The 25,486-nt window shown below is 48.6% G+C and overlaps 1 protein-coding gene across 4 annotated transcripts in view; it reads left to right on the top strand.

Annotated features, from left to right (window-relative positions):
* Positions 1 to 25,486, top strand: part of WRAP73 (WD repeat containing, antisense to TP73) — a 1,098,908-nt gene that overhangs the window by 693,946 nt on the left and 379,476 nt on the right. The gene's annotated exons all lie outside the window — the stretch shown is intronic.

Genomic DNA, 25,486 nt, shown 5'->3' with positions numbered 1-25,486 from the left:
CTAGAGGGCGTCCTTCCGGGGCTCATCCATTCTGATAAGGTGGGCTTCATACAGGGGAGGCAGGGAGCAGACACCCTTAGGAAGACTCTACATCTTATGAGGGAGGCAGTACCCAGGGGGGGCAACCCAGTCTTGGTGGCCATAGATGCCGAAAAGGCCTTTGACCGAGTCAACTGGGAGTTTCTACATGGGGTACTATAGAAATTTGGTTTTGGAGAGGGTGCCTGACGAGCGATCAAGGCTCTGTACACAGAACCATCAGCCAGAGTTACGGTAAATGGGTGGCTATCATGTAGATTTAATCTTCAGTGAGGGACCCGACAGGGCTGCCCCCTCTCGCCCCTATTGTTTGCAATGACCATGGAGATTTCGGCACAATATCTGAGGGGGTCCCCTGATGTGATGGGTGTAGATGTGGGAGACAGAACTTTTAAACTCGGTCTCTATGCAGATGATATAATGCTCCACGTGAGGCAGCCAGCCCAATCTGTCCCAGCCGCCTTGCGGGTGATAGAGGAGTTCGGGAATTTTTCCGGATTGAAGGTGAATGTGGGCACATTTGGTCTCCACTGGTGAGGGATGCAATCCCTGGCCACGAACATTATCAGTCCTGGTTTGAAGCGGGGATTTGCAGGGTGGGTCAGTTGGTGAAAGAAAATACATTCATAAGCATCCAGGAACTGGAGGAAGCATTGGGCATTGGCAGGCTGTCCCCACTCCTCTATCTAAGATTGAAGGGGGTATTCATGGCAGGGAAATGGAAGCAGCATTTACAGAGGCCACTCACCCCAGTAGAGAAGGTCTTGGACACGCATGTAGATATGAAAGGTCTCATCTCCCTCCTGTATACGGCGCTTTTGTCCCGCCATATAGGAGCAATCAGGGGTCGAAGAACGAGATGGGAGAGGGACTTGGGCTGTGAAATTGGGGATGGTTTATGGGTGCGACTCTGTAGTATGGCATTTAAGTCCTCAATTTCATGTCAATATAAGATGCACGCCATAAAACTGTTTCACAGGTGGAAATATGACCGGGTAGTACTCTCCAAGATGTTTCCAGCGGTGATTCCCCGTTGCTGGCATGGATGCGGGGAAAAAGCCAATTATTGGCATATGTGGTGGACATGTCACAAAGTGCGCACATATTGGACAGAAGTGTTGAGCTGGATCAAAGAGGCGGATGGAGGATCCCACCCACTAGACCCAATCTTAGTATTATTTGGACTTGAAAGAAGGGATGAGCAGTTGGACAAGCTTCCACACCTGTCACATTGTTTACTTTTAGCGGCCAGAGCCTGTCGAGCTAGAACTTGGAAAAGGACCTGCCTCCCCATGAAGGAAGAATGGGTGGCAGTGGCCAGGGATATTTATCTTATGGAAAAGATCACAGAAGCTATACAGGGATCCAGCGTTCTGATAGAGACTGAATGGCTCGGGTTCTTTAGTGCTTTTAGTAACATGGAAAGTACTGGTTGAAATTCCCGGAGAACAGTGACTCGGCCCCACCAAATAGTTAACTTGGAAAACACAGACTTTAGTTTAGAGGAATCGGCCCATTTCCGACGATCTAGTGCCCGGTCGGGACTGCCAACAACGGATTGAACAGTATAAGTGAAAGCAGCGATCAGAGACTGTGCCTTGAAAGGGGGTGAGGGGAGGAGGGAGAGGAGGATGTATACGCCAGGGAATTATCTAATTTCTTTTGTATAAGGTTTATAGGGACTCAAGTCCCTTTCATGTTTGCTCCGAAGGTTCTCTGTTGTTTCATAAAACCTATAAAAATAAATAAAATAAAAAAAACACAATGTCATTCTCCTGCAAGAGACCTGGGCTTTGGAGACCACACTGTTAGATGGCTACACATAGTAGCAGATCTCAGCGAAAAAAATGCTACAGTAAGATGTTATGGAGGTCTGGCGATTTTCATTCAAGCCTCCTTAACCTGTAGGTTTAGAGTAGTGGAGACTGACATGGACTACCTACAGGTGCTCTGTATTTTACCCTCTAGGGGGGACCCGTTAATCATTTTGAACCTCTATAACAGCCCCCATAAGGCTGAGGCAGACAGGTTAGCCAAAGTCAAGGCGTTTATTGATGAGTTATTTCTAAACAGGAGGAATCGTAATGAGCAATGCATATGGGGCGGAGATTTTAACCTCAAAATGGGTGTAGGTCTGCCAAAGGATCTGTTAGATCCGCTGGAGGACTGGTCACTGAACATCCCCTTGCCCACAATGAAATATGGACGGGTGTGTGCAAAGGGTCTCCAAATGTGTTTATGGCTCATCGAATAGGGGCTGCGCACGGTAAACGGATGCAAAGCACCTGATAAAACGGGTAACCTTACCTTCAATAATCACCAAGTTTGGAGGGGGGTGTGGCCAGCAAGCGGGCAATGAGGACGTGAGTCCTCACTGCTCCCAGTCCGCCAGCTAGATCCTGCCTTTATCCTGACAATTCATGTTGTTAAACTCACGAAAATAGCTTCCAAAAGCAGCAGAACCCTTCTGCAACGGGTCGCTGCACTATGGACCTGAACCGACGTGTGGTTCCGGAGATACGCGCTGTGGAATCCAGAAGCGGCTGACTGCATATGCCAGACAAGATGGCTACTGAGACTGCGAGCTAAGAGGAAGGTGCGCATTACGTTAAAGGCTCCACTGATCCAAACGCCCCGCAACAGCAACTACCATCACATCGCTGAGGCTGAAATCAGGAAGACTAAACACTGATCCCGACCCCAAACAACACTGCGAGTAGGCAGTCGAGCGCGTCCATGAAAGCAGGCAGGCACTGGCATCCCCTGCTACGATACGAGGTGGAGCAACCCTGCTTGAGGACGACAGAGAGGACCAGCCGACGTTACGATCCTGATCACTGCAGCGACAAGGTGAGCCGCGCTATGGGTCCTCCCCCTGATGGGATCTCCAAGTGCCAGCTCGGCTCGGCTCCTACCTGCTGCCCCGGCGGTCGATGGGGCGGTCCCATCTGAGGCTGCGAGAAGCTGCTGTGGGCCCCTGGGAACGACGCGACCCGAGCTAGCAGGCAAACAGAGGAAGGCTGCCTGAAGGAGCTCTGGTTGCAGGAGAGCCAGGCCGACAGCGAAGCGAGCAGCGCCTGCGACAAGGAGTGAGCGGGGGCAACCAAATCAAACACGTCTCCTACCCAGAGACGGTGCGAAGAAGCTAAACTGCCTACCAACAAAGATACGCAGCAGAATTATCCCTGGACCCCAACCGCTCACAGTGGGACCCTGAAGTGGAACGCGACACGTGGTTTGCAACACACGTGCCACAAAGCAACCGAGAATGGAAGGTAAGCTGCCTATGCTGAGGGCATGGCTGTTATAAGGTGAATGAGAACTGCGCACTGAATTTACAACGCTCCGAGCTCCCAATAAAGTAGTGATGTGGCTGAGCGCTGAGTGTCCCTGGTGAACCCAATAAGACTAATATCCTGTGAATACATCACCTAGCCGCCATAACATGCAGCAATAAACAAGGTTTACACACTTAAAATCACTTGTGAGCCCAGACCGTTATCAAAGCGAGCACCTGCTGGGAGGCGAGCTTGTACACAACCGGTGCGCCGACTTGAGTGGCAGCACGCACTTCAGAAGCTGCAAGGATTTGAGAGAGCAAAACAACATTCTGATATCACCCGCCCGATCAAAGACTACTACTGAGGACAACTGAAACGAGCACATCTCCCAGGAAAGGAGGCAACTGGAGCACTGGCCTGCTTGTCCGTGGCGTGAAGCAGCAACACGGCCCCTAATCATGCTCTATACGAGTCTAAGATACACGTTTAAACTGAAACTAATAGAAACACCTCCTTCCCGAAAGATAGGGTGCCGACCAAGCCAATCCTCAGGCTCACAAAACAAAGGAGTTAGAAGGCATAGGTGATAAAGCAGCGGACTTCTGGGAAGAAAACCACAAAGTGGACAGTGCATATAAAACCGTAAGAGAAACCAAAAGGAGGGAAGAGGTGTTAGAGATTACAACGACACCTCCCTAGCGAGATAGAAGCCAAGGCTTGTGGCTCTGCCGTCTTCGGAGTACCGCAGCTGGGTGGTCACAGACAGCACCATTTGTTAATAAACGCTGGACAGTGCACCTGTGAAGGCGGAACAAGTGTCTCTGGTGAACCACTTGACCAGTATCCACAAGATCCTGAACCAACAGCAACAACTGGATGGTGCCTTGCCGAATCGTTGCGCCCGAAGCGAGCACCCCACTGACCTAAACAGCTGCACAAACATCGGCTGAGAGGGAAGGGAGCAACTGCAAATCAACACTGGCTTGACCACCATGGGGAAAGACAGGGCAAAGAACGTGACAACGCAGAGCAAAATGGAGCAGTACACAATCACTACCCAAGATCCCCCGCAGGAGCAGGGCAACTCTGGTGATGCATTGGGACCGAAGGATGACAATATATCCCTTAAAGACATCATGAATGCTATCACCAACTCAAGGACTTCTATGGAAAAAAAGATGGATGGCATAAGTACTGAGGTGTCGCTATTGCGCCATGAGCTGCAAAAATTCACGGCTCGTACCGGGGAAGCAGAGGGCCGCATGTCGGAAACAGAGGACAGCCTGAGGACTGTAAATCACCAAATGACGGGAGCGTTGGCATGCCTCAAGGCACTAGAAGAATGAGTGGAAGAGGGTGATGGCAGAGCAAGACGGAACAACATCTGGATCCTTGGATTGCCTGAAAACTCCGAAGGCCCGAGAATGGAGCTTTTCCTAGAGCAATGGCTTGTGGATCTATTCGCTCCCAATATCCTATCAAAATTCTTCTCAGTTCAACGTGCTCACCAACAAGCAGACAAATACCCGGAGCTCCCCCGCGCACGGTAATAGCAAATCTCCTGAACTATAGGGGTTGGGACGCCATACTGCAGATGGCCAGAACTAAGGGCTCCATAACATTTAATGGCTCCAGAATCGCCTTTTTCCCAGACTTCACCAGGGAGGTTCAGAAAGCGGGGCAGTCCTTCAACCCACTCAAGAAACGCCTTCAAGCTGTTCACATAAAATATGGACTTGTGTTCCCAGCACATCTGAAAATATACCACAACGGTACAACAGTGCATTTCACGGATCCCAGAGAAGCATGGCGCTGGGTGGAAAGAAACGTAGAGGATGACTGGAGGCCAAATCAAAGCCAAGACATCGACAGGAGTCGCCCACGACCAGAGAGAGCACCACCTGAGCTCCTACAACAGGAGATGGAAGCACTGCCAAATGAAGGCAATGAATTCTGGAAGCAATCACATCTTTTTTTTTTTAAGGGGATACCAAATATAATGGCTAATACAGGGTTGTAATATTTGGTATCCCCTTGATGTTGAGGGGCAACATTTAACAAAGCACTGTTGAACTATACCTTGCATTGGGGAGGGGAGCACATCATAATCCTACACTGTGACAGCTTCAGGAAGCCATCTCATCCTGTCTTTGAAGGGGATGCCAAATATTACAGCTAATATAGTGTTGTAATATTTGGTATCCCCTTGATTTTGAGGGATAACATTTAACAAAGCACTGCTTGAACTATCCCTTGCATTGGAGAGAGGAGTACATCATGAACCTACACTGTGACAGCTTCTGGAAGCCATCTCATCCTTTTTTTGAAGGGGATACCAAATATTACAGCTAATATAGTGCTGTAATATTTGGTATCCCCTTGATGTTGAGGGGCAACATTTAACAAAGCACTGCTTGAACTATCCCTTACATTGTGGAGGGCAGTACATCATAAGCCTACACTGTGACAGCTTCTGGAAGCCATCACATCCTTTTTTTGAAGGGGATACCAAATATTACACCTAATATAGTGCTGTGATATTTGGTATCCCCTTGATTTTGAGGGGTAACATTTAACAACACACTGCTTCAACTATCCCTTGCATTCGGAAGAGGAGCACATCATAAGCCTTCACTGTGACAGCTTCTGGAAGCCATCCCATTCTTTTTTTGAAGGGGATACCAAATATAATGGCTAATAGTGTTGTAATATTTGGTATCCCCTTGATTTTGAGGGGTAACATTTAACAACGCACTGCTTGAACTATACCTTGCATTGGGGAGGGGAGCACATCATAAACCTTCACTGTGACAGCTTCTGGAAGCCATCCCATCCTTTTTTTGAAGGGGATACCAAATATAATGGCTAATATAGGGTTGTAATATTTGGTATCCCCTTGATGTTGAGGGGTAACATTTAACAAAGTACTGCTTCAACTATCCCTTTCATTGGGGAGGGCAGTACATCATAAGCCTACACAGCGACAGCTTCTGGAAGCCATCTCATCCTTTTTTTGAAGGGGATACCAAATATTACAGCTAATATAGTGTTGTAATATTTGGTATCCCCTTGATGTTGAGGGGCAACATTTAACAAAGCACTGCTTGAACTATCCCTTACATTGTGGAGGGCAGTACATCATAAGCCTACACTGCGACAGCTTCTGGAAGCCATCTCATCCTTTTTTGAAGGGGATACCAAATATTACAGCTAATATAGTGCTGTGATATTTGGTATCCCCTTGATTCTGAGGGGTAATATTTAACAAAGCACTGCTTGAACTATCCCTTGCATTGGGGAGGGGAGCACATCATAAACCTTCACTGTGACAGCTTCTGGAAGCCATCCCATCCTTTTTTTGAAGGGGATACCAAATATAATGGCTAATATAGTGTTGTAATATTTGGTATCCCCTTGATTTTGAGGGGTAACATTTAACAACGCACTGCTTGAACTATACCTTGCATTGGGGAGGGGAGCACATCATAAACCTTCACTGTGACAGCTTCTGGAAGCCATCCCATCCTTTTTTGAAGGGGATACCAAATATAATGGCTAATATAGGGTTGTAATATTTGGTATCCCCTTGATGTTGAGGGGTAACATTTAACAAAGTACTGCTTCAACTATCCCTTTCATTGGGGAGGGCAGTGCATCATAAGCCTACACAGCGACAGCTTCTGGAAGCCATCTCATCCTTTTTTTGAAGGGGATACCAAATATTACAGCTAATATAGTGTTGTAATATTTGGTATCCCCTTGATGTTGAGGGGCAACATTTAACAAAGCACTGCTTGAACTATCCCTTACATTGTGGAGGGCAGTACATCATAACCCTACACTGCGACAGCTTCTGGAAGCCATCTCATCCTTTTTTTGAAGGGGATACCAAATATTACAGCTAATATAGTGTTGTAATATTTGGTATCCCCTTGATTTTGAGGTGTAACATTTAACAACACACTGCTTGAACTATCCCTTGCATTCGGAGGGGGAGCACATCATAAGCCTTCACTGTGACAACTTCTGGAAGCCATCCCATTATTTTTTTGAAGGGGATACCAAATATAATGGCTAATATAGGGTTGTAATATTTGGTATCCCCTCGATGTTGAGGGGCAACATTTAACAACACACTGCTTGAACTACCCCTTACATTGGGGAGGGCAGTACATCATAAGCCTACACTGCGACAGCTTCTGGAAGCCATCTCATCCTTTTTTTGAAGGGGATACCAAATATTACAGCTAATATAGTGTTGTAATATTTGGTATCCCCTTGATTTTGAGGGGTAACATTTAACAACACACTGCTTGAACTATCCCTTGCATTGGGGAGGGGAGTACATCATAAGCCTTCACTGTGACAGCTTCTGGAAGCCATCCCATTCTTGTTTTGAAGGGGATACCAAATATAATGGCTAATACAGGGTTGTAATATTTGGTATCCCCTTAATGTTGACGGGCAACATTTAACAAAGCACTGCTTGAACTATCCCTTACATTGGGGAGGGCAGTACATCATAAGCCTACACTGCGACAGCTTCTGGAAGCCATCTCATCCTTTTTTTGAAGGGGATACCAAATATTACAGCTAATATAGTGCTGTGATATTTGGTATCCCCTTGATTTTGAGGGGTAACATTTAACAAAGCACTGCTTGAACTATCCCTTGCATTGGGGAGGGGAGTACATCATAAGCCTACACTGTGACAGCTTCTGGAAGCCATCTCATCCTTTCTTTGAAGGGGATGCCAAATATTACAGCTAATATAGTGTTGTAATATTTGGTATCCCCTTGATTTTGAGGGGTAACATTTAACAAAGCACTGCTTGAACTCTCCCTTGCATTGGGGAGGGGTTTATATCATAATCCTACACTGTGACAGCTTCAGGAAGCCATCTCATCCTTTTTTTGAAGGGGATGCCAAATATTACAGCTAATATAGTGTTGTAATATTTGGTATCCCCTTGATTTTGAAGGGTTACATTTAACAAAGCACTGCTTGAACTATCCCCTGCATTGGGGAGGGCAGTACATCATAACCCTACACTGCGACAGCTTCTGGAAGCCATCTCATCCGTTTTTTGAAGGGGATACCAAATATTACATCTAATATAGTGTTGTAATATTTGGTATCCCCTTGATTTTGAGGGGTAACATTTAACAACGCACTGCTTGAACTATACCTTGCATTGGGGAGGGGAGCACATCATAAACCTTCACTGTGACAGCTTCTGGAAGCCATCCCATCCTTTTTTGAAGGGGATACCAAATATAATGGCTAATATAGGGTTGTAATATTTGGTATCCCCTTGATGTTGAGGGACACAATTAACAAAGCAGTGGTTGAACTATCCTTTGCATTGGGAGGGGAGTACATCATAAGCCTACACTGTGAAAGCTTCTGGAAGCCATCTCATCCTTTTTTTGAAGGGGATACCAAATATTACAGCTAATATAGTGCTGTGATATTTGGTATCCCCTTGATTTTGAGGGGTAACATTTAACAACACACTGCTTGAACTATCCCTTGCATTCGGAGGGGAGTACATCATAAGCCTTCACTGTGACAGCTTCTGGAAGCCATCCCATCCTGTCTTTGAAGGGGGTGCCAAATATTACAGCTAATATAGTGTTGTAATATTTGGTATCCCCTTGATTTTGAGGGGTAACATTTAACAAAGCACTGCTTGAACTATCCCCTGCATTGGGGAGAGGAGTACATCATGAACCCACACTGTGACAGCTTCTGGAAGCCATCTCATCTTTTTTTTAAAGGGGATACCAAATATTACAGCTAATATAGTGTTGTAATATTTGGTATCCCCTTGATTTTGCGGGGTAACATTTAACAAAGCACTGCTTGAACTATCCCTTGCATTGGGGAGGGGAGTACATCATAAGCCTACACAGCGACAGCTTCTGGAAGCCATCTCATCCTTTTTTTGAAGGGGATACCAAATATTACAGCTAATATAGTGATGTGATATTTGGTATCCCCTTGATTCTGAGGGGTAATATTTAACAAAGCACTGCTTGAACTATCCCTTGCATTGGGGAGGGCAGTACATCATAACCCTACACTGCGACAGCTTCTGGAAGCCATCTCATCCTTTTTTTGAAGGGGATAACAAATATTACAGCTAATATAGTGCTGTGATATTTGGTATCCCCTTGATTTTGAGGGGTAACATTTAGCAAAGCACTGCTTGAACTATCCCTTGCATTGGGGGGGGGAGTACATCATAAGCCTACACTGTGACAGCTTCTGGAAGCCATCTCATCCTTTTTTTGAAGGGGATACCAAATATTACAGCTAATATAGTGTTGTAATATTTGGTATCCCCTTGAGGTTGAGGGGCAACATTTAACAAAGCACTGCTTGAACTATCCCTTTCATTGGGGAGGGCAGTACATCATAAGCCTACACAGCGACAGCTTCTGGAAGCCATCTCATCCTTTTTTTGAAGGGGATACCAAATATAATGGCTAATACAGGGTTGTAATATTTGGTATCCCCTTAATGTTGACGGGCAACATTTAACAAAGCACTGCTTGAACTCTCCCTTGCATTGTGGAGGGGTTTACATCATAATCCTACACTGTGACAGCTTCAGGAAGCCATCTCATCCTGTCTTTGAAGGGGATGCCAAATATTACAGCTAATATAGTGCTGTGATATTTGGTATCCCCTTGATTTTGAGGGGTAACATTTAACAACACACTGCTTCAACTATCTCTTGCATTCGGAAGAGGAGCACATCATAAGCCTTCACTGTGACAGCTTCTGGAAGCCATCCCATTCTTTTTTTGAAGGGGATACCAAATATAATGGCTAATATAGTGTTGTAATATTTGGTATCCCCTTGATTTTGAGGGGTAACATTTAACAACGCACTGCTTGAACTATACCTTGCATTGGGGACGGGAGCACATCATAAACCTTCACTGTGACAGCTTCTGGAAGCCATCCCATCCTTTTTTTGAAGGGGATACCAAATATAATGGCTAATATAGGGTTGTAATATTTGGTGTCCCCTTGATGTTGAGGGGCAACATTTAACAACACACTGCTTGAACTACCCCTTACATTGGGGAGGGCAGTACATCAGAAGCCTACGCTGCGACAGCTTCTGGAAGCCATCTCATCCTTTTTTTGAAGGGGATACCAAATATTACAGCTAATATAGTGCTGTGATATTTGGTATCCCCTTGTTTTTGAGGGGTAAAATTTAACACACTGCTTGAACTATCCCTTGCATTGGGGAGGGGAGTACATCATAAGCCTTCACTGTGACAGCTTCTGGAAGCCATCCCATCCTGTCTTTGAAGGGGATGCCAAATATTACAGCTAATATAGTGTTGTAATATTTGGTATCCCCTTGATTTTGAGGGGTAACATTTAACAAAGCACTGCTTGAACTATCCCCTACATTGGGGAGAGGAGTACATCATGAACCCACACTGTGACAGCTTCTGGAAGCCATCTCATCATTTTTTTAAAGGGGATACCAAATATTACAGCTAATATAGTGTTGTAATATTTGGTATCCCCTTGATTTTGAGGGGTAACATTTAACAAAGCACTGCTTGAACTATCCATTGCGTTGGGGAGGGGAGTACATCATAAGCCTACACTGCGACAGCTTCTGGAAGCCATCTCATCCTTTTTTTGAAGGGGATACCAAATATTACAGCTAATATAGTGCTGTGATATTTGGTATCCCCTTGATTTTGAGGGGTAACATTTAACAACACACTGCTTCAACTATCCCTTGCATTCGGAAGGGGAGCACATCATAAGCCTTCACTGTGACAGCTTCTGGAAGCCATCCCATTCTTTTTAAAAAGGGGATACCAAATATAATGGCTAATATAGGGTTGTAATATTTGGTATCCCCTTGATGTTGAGGGGCAACATTTAACAAAGCACTGCTTGAACTATCCCTTGCATTGGGGAGGGCAGTACATCATAAGCCTACACTGCGACAGCTTCTGGAAGCCATCTCATCCTTTTTTTGAAGGGGATACCAAATATTACAGCTAATATAGTGCTGTAATATTTGGTATCCCCTTGATTTTGAGGGGTAACATTTAACAAAGCACTGCTTGAACTCTCCCTTGCATTGGGGAGGGGTTTACATCATAATCCTACACTGTGACAGCTTCAGGAAGCCATCTCATCCTTTTTTTGAAGGGGATGCCAAGTATTACAGCTAATATAGTGTTGTAATATTTGGTATCCCCTTGATTTTGAGGGGTAACATTTAACAAAGCACTTCTTGAACTATCCCTTGCATTGGGGAGGGCAGTACATCATAACCCTGCACTGCGACAGCTTCTGGAAGCCATCTCATCATTTTTTTAAAGGGGATACCAAATATTACAGCTAATATAGTGTTGTAATATTTGGTATCCCCTTGATTTTGAGGGGTAACATTTAACAAAGCACTGCTTGAACTATCCATTGCGTTGGGGAGGGGAGTACATCATAAGCCTACACTGCGACAGCTTCTGGAAGCCATCTCATCCTTTTTTTGAAGGGGATACCAAATATTACAGCTAATATAGTGCTGTGATATTTGGTATCCCCTTGATTTTGAGGGGTAACATTTAACAACACACTGCTTCAACTATCCCTTGCATTCGGAAGGGGAGCACATCATAAGCCTTCACTGTGACAGCTTCTGGAAGCCATCCCATTCTTTTTAAAAAGGGGATACCAAATATAATGGCTAATATAGGGTTGTAATATTTGGTATCCCCTTGATGTTGAGGGGCAACATTTAACAAAGCACTGCTTGAACTATCCCTTGCATTGGGGAGGGCAGTACATCATAAGCCTACACTGCGACAGCTTCTGGAAGCCATCTCATCCTTTTTTTGAAGGGGATACCAAATATTACAGCTAATATAGTGCTGTAATATTTGGTATCCCCTTGATTTTGAGGGGTAACATTTAACAAAGCACTGCTTGAACTCTCCCTTGCATTGGGGAGGGGTTTACATCATAATCCTACACTGTGACAGCTTCAGGAAGCCATCTCATCCTTTTCTTGAAGGGGATGCCAAGTATTACAGCTAATATAGTGTTGTAATATTTGGTATCCCCTTGATTTTGAGGGGTAACATTTAACAAAGCACTTCTTGAACTATCCCTTGCATTGGGGAGGGCAGTACATCATAACCCTGCACTGCGACAGCTTCTGGAAGCCATCTCATCCTTTTTTTTAAGGGGATACCAAATATTACAGCTAATATAGTGTTGTAATATTTGGTATCCCCTTGATTTTGAGGGGTAACATTTAACAACGCACTGCTTGAACTATACCTTGCTTTGGGGAAGGGAGAACATCATAAACCTTCACTGTGACAGCTTCTGGAAGCCATCCCATCCTTATTTTGAAGGGGATACCAAATGTAATGGCTAATATAGGGTTGTAATATTTGGTATCCCCTTGATGTTGAGGGGCAACATTTAACAAAGCAGTGCTTGAACTATCCCTTGCATTGGGGATGGGAGTACATCATAAGCCTACACTGTGAAAGCTTCTGGAAGCCATCCCATCCTTTTTTTGAAGGGGATACCAAATATAGTGGCTAATATAGGTTTGTAATATTTGGTATCCCCTTGATGTTGAGAGGTAACATTTAACAAAGTACTGCTTCAACTATCCCTTGCATTGGGGAGGGCAGTACATTATAAGGCTACATTTCGACAGCTTCTGGAAGCCATCTCATCCTTTTTTTTTAAGGGGATACCAAATATTACAGCTAATATAGTGCTGTAATATTTGGTATCCCCTTGATTTTGAGGGGTAACATTTAACAAAGCACTGCTTGAACTATCCCTTGCATTGGGGAGGCAAGTACATCATAAGCCTACACTGTAACAGCTTCTGGAAGCCATCCCATCCTTTTTTTGAAGGGGATACCAAATATTACAGCTAATATAGGGTTGTAATATTTGGTATCCCCTTGTTTTTGAGGGGTAACATTTAACAACGCTCTGCTTGAGCTATCCCTTGAATTGGGGAGTGGAGTACATAATTTCTGTGCACTCTGACTCTGGGCCAGCCCAACAGGTGCTCGGGGCACCAACACAAAATTAATGTGGCAGGGATCACCCTGATCGTCGTGGTCACACAACAAGACCGCAGCTGCCGTGGGCTCCCGGACAAGTAGCTGTTCTGCGATCCCACAGAGGGCCAGTGGCCTGGAGGCACCCCGTTACACATGCTGATCTGGGGCACCCAGACCGCACCCAGACTAGCAGGGCCGCAGGCCTGTGATCACACGGGGTAGGCCTGCAGGCCCTACACAGTGAGACACAGAGACAGAGTGCCATTACATTTAGTCTACCACCGTGGTATTGCACGTGCATGCGGAGGCTCCTTCTTCCAGTCAGGTATGAGGCTGTCATGACACATCCTTAGAGGGCGTGAGAAAATGGGGCGAGACCCTCTTTTTTGTGAGGGGTCCTGACTCTAGAGGGTCTAGAAAGGAATGTCAAGAGAGGATTAGAGTCAAAGGCCTAGAACAAGGGTAGGTTTGGACTCTAATCCTCTCTTGACATCCTTAGTGGGGCAATACATGTTCTTAAAAGAGAAACACCACAAATACTCCCACTATGCTATGATATGTGTAATATATATTTTGTCAGTCTCGTTTATTGTGTGATTTATCTGCGTTTCATGTCAACCCTGTAAAATGAAATATTATTTGTATGTGTTTTATGTGCCTGCCATGATGACTGCACCGCTACACAACACACTCTTCAGTGAACCCATCTATCGGGTCAATTTCCCTAAGGAGGTAGTATTTCGGAGTATTTTTTCAATTTCCAAGTGTAGTTTGTGTACCCATTTCCATCACTGTTGGCAGCTTGCTACTAATAACCAAATAATCCACCAAGTGTTGGCAGCTGTGAGTTTTTTTAAGCTACAAATAACCATATAACCAACTAAGTTTCATTTAACTCAATGCAGTTCAGCTGACTGATCAAGTAACAGTGCCATACAGAGCCAGGGGTTGGGGGGGGGGGGGGGGGCACGTTGTCACGCCACATGCTCTTTTTAGAGCCTGACCAGGACTTTCATCAGTGGGCCACCCTTCCCGTTCGGCACCTCAATGAGGGTGCCCAATGAGAAAGGTGTCCCCCGGGCAGGATAATGCGTGCTCAGCAGGGCTTTAAGTGGGTCGGGGCCTGCCGGGGCTGGGCCCCGGCAGGCTCCGAAATTTCGTTTTGAGGCGGGGCCCTGCCGGAGCCCAATAATCTCCCCTAGCAGCCCCGGCCACTACACGAAAAGGCATTTTTTTCTACAGCCTGCAGCTCTCGCTCGTGTACGAGAGCTTCAGGCTTCAGAAAAAAAATGCCTTTCAGCCATAATGGTGGCGCCCCACCTGCGAGGCATCCCTTTAATCAAGTGATGCACGTGGGCCGGCGCCACCATTATGGAGAAAACGTGAGGCCGCTGGAAGCAGAGGCCTTGCTTTTTAAATACTGAAGCTCCCGCGGATTCGCAGGAGTTTCAGTCTTTAGGAAAAAGGCCTCTGCTTCCAGTGGCCTCACCCTTTCAGCCTTAATGGTGACGGTTGTTAGAAGGTTGCATGATGCTGCAGGCTTTATGAAATAATGACTATGGCTTTACCCAGGGGGGATTTGTTAGGCTCACATTAATCTGCATGATTCTATTGTGACTTTGCATGCAGGGGGGGGGAGAATAAAACAAAATCCGTCCTCTTATTGCTCAACATATTTCTATAATGATATATAGTGTAAAGTTAATAATGAAAGGGACGTTTGTTATGTAATGTGGTTTGCTTCTAAGGCATTTATATAAATAAAGTAGTATTTAAGCACATGAAATGCAAAGGGAAACATTAATAAATATCAAAATAAACGAAAACTGTGAAGATGTGCTCAGTTGCTTAAATTGTCTCCATCCCGGTTTCACTATTAACCAAAGTGTGTGATCCTGGGCAGACCATGTAATCAGACTGCGTCTTATCTGCAGCTCTGTAAGTGATTCACTTCAAAGGTTTAATATATCATGCTGTTATTTTTTTTAAAAAGCATGACTTGCTCCATATATAACAGTGCAATTTAGGTATTTTGCACCACAAACATTATTTGCCACTTGGCTTACTTATGACAACTTATTCTAAAGTCACTTGCATTCTGCCTCCAAGTATCAAAGACTGATGATGCTCCTTGCAATGTGCTTTCTGTGAAGTAATTTCTGTTGGTGCAATCCATATGCAAATTAGTTGATGTGCATGTAGTTTGCCCCAGAGCGCCTGGACAGAGCTCTAATAGATGAGTTCCCTGCATCTGTAATGATTCTGCCGTTTTTTTTTGTTGTATTAAAATGCGAGATGCCACTAGTAATGTTACCAAAAAAATTGATTGGGGCAGGGGTGGGTGGTTTGTGGGCGCGAATGAGACAACCTGGAAATGCGTGCACTGCATTTGAGGGCAAAGTAGCAGGAGTTTCACTGTGGCTGTCCCCCCAGCCTCTCTGGCAATGCTGAATACTCCCCTGACTGGACAATATGGAACTCGGGCGTTATGCCGGTGTTGTGTAACATTTGGTACCCCATACCGAGGCTCGGAACTCTCCTACTTTGGTCTGCGATCTACGAAGACAGCCGAAGACAGGGGATACCGGATCGGTATGGGATACCAAATATTACAGAACACCGGCGCCGAAGAGGGGTGTACCACCACACAACAGGAGGAAATTAGGGAAAAGGAAACGAATTTCAGAACTGAATATTTGTTCCCCATGCCGTTCCTGCCATCTACTGGAGAAAGTGAGTAAACGCTCTTACATGAATACTGAATTTGTGACGGTTACTTGACAGTGAAGATGGCCAGCATTCCATGCCCCTAGCATGGGCACTCAGCGCCTTGCCTCCCCCCCCCACTTTATCCTGCCCTTCTTGCCCCCCCCGTCCCTACTACCCCACTCCCCCTCTCCGCATCAGTCATCCCATGCAGGCGGCAGCAAAAAATGACACAACACCTGTTTATGATTGGAAGGTTAACATGCCTCAGCAGCTTTATTTGCATAAAGTCTTGGAGTTATCTTACAGGCGATCCGTAATTCACCGTCACTGATATACTATTCAAAGTGCGGCTACCTAGGGCTTACCCCCCCCTCCCCCTCCCCCATCCTCCTCGTCCGGTGGACGCCTCGGATTGAGCCCGGCCCTGGCTATCCACCTCTCTCTACCCCGGCCGTTGGTGATGTCAATTTTTTCCCCATTTCCCCCTGCCCCCCCATTTTTCTAGGTCTTTTGTTGTGGATACCCGACCCCCCCGCACACTTCCCCCGTGTCCTATTCGGGCTCTAGCTAAAACCGGCAGCCACGTGGTGCCTCGCTAATGTTCAGGTTCCTATACCGGCACCACCACAAGTGCCCTTACAATTTATTTACGTATCCGTATTTGGGCCGGCACCGCCCTCCGATGCCGTCCCTCACTTTCTGCCTGCCTAGTTGGTCGTCGCTTGCGACGTCCATCTAACCTTTTCTACCAAACTCTACTCAGCCCCCCCTACGCCTTCGCGTTGTTCCGGCTATTGGCATCCCAGTCCTACCCCAGCTATGCAAACCCCCCCCAGGTCTCCCTCCTGTGTCCCCGAGCCCCCAGAAACTTCGCAGTTCCCTCTCACCAAAGGCCCCCCCCCCTCCGACTGCAGCCTTAGCAGGTGTCCTCCCCCCCCCCCTTAGCTGGTGTCATATCTCTTCCGGATTCCCTGTCCCTCGTACTATCTTCCTTTCCCGACTGTCTCCCCCATTCCCCCGGTCCCCTTATGCTGCGCCCCGCCAGGCCCCCTCTTTCCTGTCCTTGCTGGCCCTCCCTGTCCGAGCTCCCCCCCCGATGTTCCTACCTTTCTTACTCCCTCCTCCAGCTCCCCCCCCCTTCGTGACGACTTCCCCCTGCTGTACTTTTGTCCCGGTAGCATAACCCCCCGTATTCTCCTCTTGTTCCCCCCCAACCAGCTTCACTTGCTGCCCTCTTTGAGTTTGTTGTTCGTTCCCTCCCCCACCCCGCAATTTGGGTCTTGGAATTGTCTCCCAAGTCCCCTACATCCCTCCCCTTTTTCCCCAGGGCCTCCCCCAAGCCTATTGCTCTTGGGGCGCCGTGCATCTAAACTCTTGGCTGCTCATTCCCCTGTGGGTCTGGCAGCGCTTTCTTCAGGGATTGGCCTGTGATTCCTCCAAGACTCTCTGCTGGCTGCCGGCGGCGGAGAGTTCCCCCCCCAGCTTGCTTCCACAGGGCACTCCCTGCATTCTGATGGCTGGCATCTTGGGAGGTGCCCCCCCACTCGGGCCCCTCATACACATCCCGCATTCTTGAGTGCCGTCATCCATTCCAAAGCCATCAAAGCAGTGCCCACCTCGGACAAGTGGGTCCCGTCCCCTTCAAAATACCCTGGTACTTTTAGAGTGATGAGGGGATGCCGAATCCAAATCATCCCCCTGCTTTTCAGAAAACCGCCCATCCGATTGTTTGTTTTCCGCCTTGCTTCTTCTATGGCGCCGTGGCGCAACGCCCCCTTCCACTCCTGTCTTGTGATTATCTCCGACCACATCACCTCGCATCCCCTGAGCACACTCCCTATCCTATGAAGTAGGTTTCGCAATAGTTCTGACAGGTCCTTTCTTCCTTTTTTCACCAAATTGTTACCCCCTATATGCAACAATATGATGTCAGGCCAGGGGTGTTGCCTTGCCGCCTGTTCCAATGTTCCCCATACGGATGAGACCTTCGAGCCACCCTTGGAGATCCAACTGATCTGTGTGTTCCGTAGGCCCAAGTTCCCGTCCCTAAACGCCTTCCGTGCTCTGGCCGCTGCACGGGCCACGAAGGAGTGTCCCACGACCCAAACCCTGGTGGCTTCTGTGGAGACATGATAGATCGTGTTAACGTATGTATACTGGATAATGCCCTTCACCTCATATGCTGCCCTAACCCCCCCCGCCCCCCCTTGTTTCCTTCCATTAGCGCACATACAATTTGTATTTATCCGATGACCATCTCCCGATCTTCTTGACCATGTCTTCCCCCAGCCCTTCCCTGCTTGCTGTTGTCGCTGCACCTATGCGGAATGAGTGAGTTGAATATAGCCCCGGATCCACCCCCGAATCTGCCAGTGTTCCCTCCAAGACCCGCCTGAATTGAAAATTGGTAAGTGGGGTTCGGTCCTTATGTAGGAATAAATACCCCGGCTCCTCCCCCCTAATGGCCAAGTATGCTGTGGTGCATACCACTGGACAGAAAGCCTCCCGTCCTAGTCTGGCCAACCGCAGTTCGCTTCCCTTGGCCTTCTGGTCTGTTTTCGAGATCCTAATGTTGACCGATAACCCCTCCCCAATGTGGCCATACATCCCCCCATAGCAAGGCTCTGCCGCTCGAATCATTCTTGGCTTTGGCTACCAATTCACTTATCCGCAGCGCCCCAAAAAAGGCCAGTGCGAAGCATGACTTGAACATAATGCATTCGTATTGCGAGTAGCACACCCTTGAGGTTGCCGCCATCACCTTTTGTAACAGCTCAAAATCAATAGGTTTCCTTAAAATGTTGGGAGGGGCCGTTGCCGTGACTGCCCCAGCCCTGTCCCATCCTTTTATTGCAGCTCTCACTAGGAAGCCTTTCGTCGGGTCCGGCTGGCCCGCCAGCTGGCTATGAAATGCCACTGTGCTGAGATGTCCCACCAGCCACGATCTTGATTTCCCCGTCCCCTTAGCCCAGAGTACAAACCCATCCACCCTTTTTTCTAAACCTTCGTCCTGCAAATGCATAGTGTGCAACAGAAATGTCTCATAGTTAGCTTTGTATCGATTCCAAGTGCTCCCTGCTAGGGCTCTGGAAGCGAGCTTTCTCATTCCTTGACCCAACTCACTAGCTGCCATAGTTCCTCGTTGAACGGAGTCATGATGGGCTGAGCCTGGCTGTGTGCTTTCCGGAACCGTGTCATCTGTGAACGAGAAAGTGCATCAGCCGCTTTATTATCCACCCCGGGTACATGTCGTGCCTTGACGGCCGCATTCATCTCCAGGCATTTGCGAACCAAATGCCGCAATAGGCTCAATGTTGCCGGGCATTTTGCCGAGTGCGTGTTGACTGCCTGCACCACAGCCAAATTGTCCGACCATACCACTAATCGTTTGTTGCGCAGCTCATGCGACCAAATGTGCATAGCTGCCACCACTGGGAAAAGCTCCAGCATGGTGATGTTTTTGCACCACCCCTTTCTCACCCATGCCTTTGGCCATTCAGCCCTGCACCATTCCTCCCCTAATATTGCCCCGAATCCCACCCTACCTGCCGCATCCGTGAATAGCTGTAACTGGGCGCATGCCGTCCACGGGGCCTGCCATAAACGTACCCCATTAAATCCCTTTAGAAATGTTCGCCATACTTTGAGGTCCTCCCTGACCCCCGCCCCGAGGCGTACCTTGTGCCACCCCTTCTCATGCCTACCCGTTACCGCCGCCAAACGTCTTGCAAAAACTTTCCCAGCAGGTATAACCCTGGCGGCAAAGTTGAACTTTCCTACCAAAGACTGTATGTATTTTATAGATACCTTCTCCCCCTGTAGCGCCCCATCTATGTCGCTAATGAATTCCCTTATCTTCTCTGCCGGTAATCTGCATGTCCCTTCCACTGTGTCTATCTCTATCCCTAGATAGGTTAGCTTGGTGCAGGGTCCTTGCGTTTTGTCCCCCGCCAAAGGTACCCCCAATTCCTCCGATAAAGCCAAGAAATTATCGAGGAGTGCTGCGCAAATGTTCGTGCCCCCCCTTCCTATAAACAGGAAATCATCTAGATAGTGCGTTTTCCCCCCCCGCCCTCTCTTTTGTTCAGTGCCCATTCGAGGAAGGAACTGAATGCTTCCAAGTATGCACAGGATATGCTGCACCCCATAGGCATGCATTTGTCGACATATACCTGTCCCTCGAACTGGAAACCTAGCAGGAAGAAACTGTCCGGGTGAACCGGGAGCAACCTGAATGCTGCTTCTATGTCTACCTTTGCCATCAGTGCCCCTTTTTTCCGCCGCCCGTTCTAGGCTTATGGCCTGGTCGAATGATGCATATGTTACTGTGCATGCCTCCATGTCCAAACCATCATTTACCGAGCCCCCTTTGGGGTGCGATAGGTTGTGTATTAGGCGAAACTTCCCGGGTTCTTTCTTGGGTACTAGCCCCAAAGGGGAGATGATGAGGTTGTCCAATGGGAGACCCTGGTAGGGTCCTGCTAATTCAATCTCCTTGTTGATCTTTACCCTGGCCACATCCGCCCCCTCTGAAATGGACTTTGCGTTATTGGCTGTTCTGGCACCCATGCGACCCTGGTAGGGGATGCGAAACCCCTCCAGGAACCCCTGAGCTAAAGTGTCCCTCCCCAATGAGGCCGGGTACTTACCCAGCCATGTGAGCAGTTTATCCACCTTGATGGAGGAAAACCCCTTGCTATTGAGGCCGTTCACCGGCCCCCCTTGTTCCCCCCCTCTTTCGTTCCCCCATACCCCACCATTACCCATGCTGTCTCTTGTGCCTGTTCCCGTTGCCGTGCGTGCCCTTGTCCCCTCTCCTCTTGATGAATCAATTCTCGAGGCACCCTCGCTGCCCGCAGGCACCATGATTGGCAGCGACCCTTGGTCTGGCCTTGATATTCCTTTTGGTTGGCCTTTAGGAGGAGCGGCAAGCGGTTGTGCCGGCATCAGCACTATTGGCACGATCCCGGGTGCTGCCGGAGTCGCCCCCCTTTTTTGCTTTTAGCACTGCCAGTTCCTCCTCCAAGTCCCTTTTAGTTTACTTCACATGCGGGCCCCCACTTGTCTTTGCCGTGCGCTTCCGGGGGGGCCCCCCTCCTGTCCACCCCCGGTGGGTGCATTATCCGGGGCCCCGACCCCTTCGCCGTTTGTCACCTCCTTGTTTTCCGGCATGGTTATGCCCCCTTCCGGGTTGCCTCCCGGACTGACGACTGCGTTGTTGAGCGTTGGGCCCCCCATCCTTGCCATGGCCGCCTGCCACCCCAGAACCTCGGTAAGGGCTAGAAATTCAGCCCAAGATTGTGCATCCATCCCTCGCCCCGTGGTTGATGGTCCGGCCACTTCCTCCAAAGTCTGGCCATCTTCGAATAGTACGAGCTCGACCACGTCCGGCCCTGTGTTACCAGTACTTGTATGTACCGACATGTTGACCTAGTAAAACAAATGTTTAAGTCACTCAGATGCACATCAATCCCGGTTTAAATGCTCAACCCCGTGTCCCGCGTGAACCAACCCAACCGGCGAGGGGGGGGGGGGGGTGCTCTTTGTCCATTTAATGTGCCGGGTGTTGTTCCGTTACCTATGCTGTACCCCTCAAGGCCTTTCTATCCGCCGCGCCCCTAGCCCTCCTCCCGGCCTGTTGCGAGGCCTTCAGCCTTACCCCTCTCCTAACCGCAGGGCACCGCATTTCCTTCACCAATGATGCCTCTTATCCTTTTTGCCTGATCTTAACCTGGGTCCTTCAACCCTGTTCCCACAGCGTCCCCTGTACTGATGGCTCTCCCCCCTCCCCCTCGCTGCTTTATGACGCAGTACCCTGCAATTGGCGCCCCTTTGTCAGTATGTGGCACATGCATATGACCCCCTATCCGCCCGGAACCCCTGATGGGCGCAAATTGCCCTGTGGAGAGTACATGTGCCCGTCCCCCCAGCTAAAGCACTGACCCCCAACGCGCACCCCCCTCGCTTTTACACCCTTTCCTACTTGGGGACAATGCTCCAGCCCATCTGTTCTGGTTAGTTGCACGGCAGTCAATCCATAGAACTGGCTGCTTTTTCCAGAACGCTCATAACAAGAATGAAAGGGCACTTCATTCACTTAACGTACAAAAGGATGTCATGTACTGGCTTAATAAAATCGGGAAGTCTGAGCATTTCTTTGTTTCATGATCTAGTGACTAAATCGCGCCCTGAAACACTTGTGTATAGGCGCGTTACAAGTACCATATCATAGCATACTAGTGTATGATGGATCTTCAAATGCATACAATAATGATGCATGTTGGCGAGTAAAACTCTTAATTTCACCCCTAACAGCACATTCACAACGTAGGACAGGAACAGCTTTTATAGCTAATGTGCCATTGGCATTAGTTTGTAAAGCGGCCACATGCACGCAGCTCTAATGTGTAGATACTCAAGCTTGCACCGATTTACAAGTGGAACCAGCACTATTCAAGCAATTGCAACTGTCCCTTCAGCTCCTCCGCCAACCTATTGTTGTGGCCTGCTGCTCGTTCAGGCCGCCCCCATCTGTCCCTAATCATACTGTCATTATGCGGCCGCCTCGCCCACAATCCTGTCTCATGCGACCGAACTCCACACCGCGGCCCCTTTCTCCCACTGCGGCCCGGCCATGTGAGCATAGCCCTCTCCCCCCCGCGACCCGACCATGCCGTTCTCTAGCTCTCCCCCTCCCGATCCCAGCTGCGCGTGTCTCTACCCTCCCCGACAACCATGCCCCCTCCTAAATCTAATGCTGCCTTCCCTACCAGCTCCCTCCCGCTCTGAATGTTGGCTCACTACTGCTGAAGTCATATGAGTGTTGCTCCCCCCGCCGCCCCGCGGGCCGCCCATAACATGGCCGCTATGGCCTCACAAGCACTTCCCCTCCCCCGGCCATTTGAAGAGGCCCAAATTAAATTCTGCTTTTCTAAGTAAAATGCATTGTTATTGGGCCGGTGTAAAGCAGTGCCAAGACATGTAATATTAGTCGGACGTGATATTGCCGAGCTCCCCGCTGATAACGGCGCCGTTCACGGAATATTGCGTGTTTATAAGGCACTTAATCCCGAGAGGTTTCTGAGGGCGGACCCGGGGCTCGAACCTTTGTTGCTTCGTTCTGTTTGCAAGGCGAGCACGTTGCCACCGAGCCAGCCTAGAGGGACAATCATACCCCTATCCCATCCCCCATACATTTATTCACTCCTGAAACCCAGTAATAACCTTGGGCAAAACGTCGCAAAAGTAAAGCTGCGCAGTAACCGCCCTCTGCGAGATTCCTGCACATCACTGAAACAGAAGCAGGGCTGGACAGGGGACTGGAAACGGCTCTAAATCAACATGCCCTGGAAACTTTGTAACCCGCCGCTTCCCTCCCTCCATGATGTGTTACCCCCCCCCCCCCCCCCCCGCCGCCTGTGCACCGGTGAAAGCGAGTCCCTTCCCGGACCTGCAGCTGTAGTCGAAAAAGAAAAAAAAAATTGCCGTGTATGGCCCCATGCGAAGCTCCGTCGGCAGACTTTCCCCAGCCCCGCCGCGAACGCTGAGAATTCCCACATGCTGCGATGCAGAGCTGACACACAACACAAGCATGCTTGCCACATAGAAGAAATACCCATAAGAGCTGTGAAAGCACCGGACGCTCGCTGAGGGACACAGTTACTGGATTGCTAAAAGCAGCGTCTGCGAGAAGCCAACAAGCACTATATCAGGGTACGTGGGTGGCAGAGGGAATTCGGGAGGCAGACGGAGGCCCCCCCAAGGGAATAAGGGGTAACAGGGAACAGCCAAAGGACCAAAGTGATTCGCCGCCGGTCCCGATGCGGTGTCCCGATCGCTCGATCCGCCCTTCCCCAGCTCGATAGAACAACACCGCAATCCCCGCCGCCTTCCTCCCTCCCCTAGCGATGATGCCAACCCCTCGAGCAGCCCCTGCCCCAGCGACCTTGTATACGCATGCACCTCCCCTCCCCCACCGAGAACCGGGCCCGACACCGTCCCCATCTCGCCCCCCCCCCGCCTCCACATCACTGCTAACATATATCCCCATGTGCCTACCTCTAACGTTTGCTCCTCGAACCGACCACTGCAGCCACCGGGAACTCCCGCGAACTCGTCCACGACCTCTGGCACCGACGCGAGCCCCGTCCTCCTTCTTCCGACGCTGGAACACCACCGACACCACCTTCGATCCTATCGCCAGCCTCTCGTCCACTGCCAACAATGCGGAAAGCCCGCCACGAAAAACCGAAAACGAACGGAGCTCCAGCGAGACGGGAAACCGAGGGAGGAAGTGATTGCTCACACAAGTCCGTGCCTTTATGGCCGGCTTCTCCCCGGTTTCCCGCCCTGCGCCTCCGCTTTCGCGCCCTTCAGGGGGGCGGGCCCTGTATGACATCATCCTCCCGCCCCCCGGCGCGTCATTTCTTACGGGTGGGGGGGGGGAGGGTGGCCTGGACCGCCCCCACTAAGGGGCGGCGCCCGCCATGCCAGCTTTCCTGGCGCGTTCGCCCGCCAAAGTTATTGCTTTCCTCTTCTGGTGTCACTATTTAAATGGGAAGACTGTAAAGGGGATATCCTTGAGTATGTATTAGAGGTATGTGGCCCAGATAACACCAATGTCAGAAACAATGCTCTGTGTTTTCACTGTTTGGGTCATGATTCATGGGGCAGATGGGTCCGATCGCCGATCCCCAAGGCGCTCTACACTCATTTGAGAGAAGTTTGATTAAATTGGACACATCTTAACCCGTTAAAGAAAACAAAATACTGGCAAGATATAACTTTGTATCTAGAGACAAAAAAGGTGAATAGATTGAACAATTTGTAACCGCTTTGAGAGGCCTAACCAACACATGTGGGTGGGTTTGTCCATTGTTATGAAGAACATATCGGGCATCAATTAATGATTAAGTTCGAGAACCCTAAAATCACAGCAGAATCATGGTAGGTGAAGGACCCCTCATTAGTCTGGGCGATTCAGATTGCCAAAAAATGTCGAACACGGTCATGTCTGTGACCTGCGAGCGTATACACAAACATTGAAAATGGCACAAATGATTTATTGCCAATGCCAGAAACCAGCAATGAGCTAAGCAAGACCAAAGGGAAGGATGGTCGGAACTGGAATGGTGAAAGACCAGAGCACAAAACATTTTGTGAGGAGAGAAAGACAATTGTGTACATTGATGGGAGGAAAACTGGCATAGGGGAAGTGTTGGACCAGTCTAGCGGAACAGTGGCATTTGCGTGTAGAACACTCGGGGGCAGAAGCATGTTACTCAATTATGTGGAATTCTTAGCTTGTTTCTGGGCATTCAATAATTTCAACATATACTTGTGGCAATATGGCACCGAAGGAGTGTTCAGAA

The sequence above is a fragment of the Ambystoma mexicanum genome, chromosome 8, assembly GCF_040938575.1.
Source record: "Ambystoma mexicanum isolate Mex_15411 chromosome 8, UKY_AmexF1_1, whole genome shotgun sequence".
NCBI lineage: Eukaryota > Metazoa > Chordata > Amphibia > Caudata > Ambystomatidae > Ambystoma > Ambystoma mexicanum.
The sequence above is the reverse complement of the archived record's forward strand: the minus strand, read 5'-3'. Positions and strand labels throughout refer to the sequence as shown.